Source organism: Oncorhynchus keta, chromosome 21, assembly GCF_023373465.1.
Source record: "Oncorhynchus keta strain PuntledgeMale-10-30-2019 chromosome 21, Oket_V2, whole genome shotgun sequence".
Lineage (NCBI taxonomy): Eukaryota > Metazoa > Chordata > Actinopteri > Salmoniformes > Salmonidae > Oncorhynchus > Oncorhynchus keta.
Window position 1 is genome coordinate 7,837,402 of NC_068441.1, and position 2,500 is coordinate 7,839,901.

Consider the following 2,500-nt stretch of genomic DNA (forward strand, 5'->3'; position numbering starts at 1 on the left):
CAACAATACACATAACAATACACACAACAATACACATAACAATACCCATAACAATACACATAGCAATACCCATAACAATACACATAACAATACACATACCAATGCACATAACAATACACATAACAATACACATAACAATACCCATAACAATGCACATAACAATACACATACCAATACACATAACAATACACATAACAATACACATAACAATACACATAATAATACCCATAACAATACACATACCAATGCACATAACAATACACATAACAATACACATAACAATACCCATAACAATACACATAACAATACATATAACAATACACACAACAATACATATAACAATGCACATAACAATACACATACCAATACACATAACAATACACATACCAATACACATAACAATACATATAACAATACACACAACAATACATATAACACTACACATAACAATACACACAACAATACACATAACAATACATATAACAATACACACAACAATACACATAACAATACATATAACAATACACACAACAATACACATAACAATACACATAACAATACATATAAAAATACACACAACAATGCACATAACAATACATATAACAATACACATAACAATACACACAACAATACACATAACAATACACATAACAATACATATAACAATACACACAACAATACATATAACAATACACACAACAATACACATAACAATACATATAACAATACACACAACAATACACATAACAATACATATAACAATACATATAACAATACACATAACAATACACATAACAATACACATAACAATACCCATAACAATACACATAACAATACATATAACAATACACACAACAATACACATAACAATAAACATAACAATACACATAACAATACACATAACAATACACACAACAATACATATAACAATGCACATAACAATACACATACCAATACACATAACAATACACATACCAATACACATAACAATACATATAACAATACACACAACAATACATATAACACTACACATAACAATACACATAACAATACACACAACAATACACATAACAATACATATAACAATACACACAACAATACACATAACAATACATATAACAATACACACAACAATACACACAACAATACATATAACAATACACATAACAATGCACATAACAATACACATAACAATACACATAACATGAACATAACATGATTTTTGAGTGACTATCACATCTCTATCTCCGACACATACAATTATCTGTAAGGTCCCTCAGTTGAGCAGTGAATTTCAATCACAGATTCAATCACAAAAAACAGGGAGGTTTGCCAATGCCTTGCAAAGAAGGGCACCTATTGGTAGATGGATACAAATAAAAAAGCAGACATCGAATATCCCTTTGAGCATGGTGAAGTTATTAATTACACTTTGGCTGGTGTATCAATACATCCAGTCATTACAAAGTTACAGGCGTCCTTCCTAACTCAGTTGCCGGAGAGGAAGGAAACTGCTCAGGGATTTCACCATGAGGCCCATGGGGACTTTAATAGCTGTGATAGGAGAAAACTGAGGATGGATCAACAACACTGTAGTTACTCCACAATACTAACCTAATTGACAGAGTGAAAAGAAGGAAGCCTGTACAACATTTTAATATTCCAAAACAGGCATCCTGTTTGCAACAAGACACCCAAGTAATACGGAAAAATATGTGTTATGTTTGGGGCAAATCGATTGCAACACATTACTGAGTACCTCTCTCCATATTTTCAAGCTTAGTGGTGGCTGCATCATGTTATGGGTATGCTTGTAATCGTTAAGGACTGGGGAGTTTTTCAGGATAAAAAAAAAACGTAATGGAGCTAAGCACAGGCAAAATCCTAGAGAAAAAGGCCAAATCTACACTGGAGTTGCTTATCAAGAAGTCGGTGAATGGCCGAGTTTACAGTTTTGATTTAAATATGCTTGAAAATATATGGCAAATGTTCCACTCTCCAGGTGTGGAAAGCTCTTAGAGACTTAGCTAGAAAGACACAGCTGTAATCACTTCCAAAGGTGATTCTAACAGGTATTGACTTAGTTGCTTGAATACTTATCGAATGAAGATACAGTGGGGCAAAAAAGTATTTAGTCAGCCACCAATTGTGCAAGTTCTCCCACTTAAAAAGATGAGAGAGGCCTGTAATTTTCATCATAGGTACACTTCAACTATGACAGACAAAATGAGAAAAAAAATCCAGAAAATCACATTGTAGGATTTTTAATGAATCTATTTGAAAATTATGGTGGAAAATAAGTATTTGGTCAATAACAAAAGTGTATCTCAATACTTTGTTATATACCCTTTGTTGGCAATGACAGAGGTCAAACGTTTTCTGTAAGTCTTCACAAGGTTTTCACACACTGTTGCTGGTATTTTGGCCCATTCCTCCATGCAGATCTCCTCCAGAGCAGTGATGTTTTGGGGCTGTTGCTGGGCAACACAGACTTTCAACT

The 2,500-nt window shown here is 32.9% G+C and overlaps 2 protein-coding genes across 2 annotated transcripts in view; one reads left to right on the forward strand and one right to left on the reverse strand.

The window, feature by feature from the left end:
* si:dkeyp-61b2.1 (tumor necrosis factor receptor superfamily member 21) overlaps positions 1–2,500 on the reverse strand; it is a 264,717-nt gene that overhangs the window by 261,481 nt on the left and 736 nt on the right. The window lies entirely within an intron of this gene.
* LOC118400053 (SLIT-ROBO Rho GTPase-activating protein 2-like) overlaps positions 1–2,500 on the forward strand; it is a 142,209-nt gene that overhangs the window by 115,565 nt on the left and 24,144 nt on the right.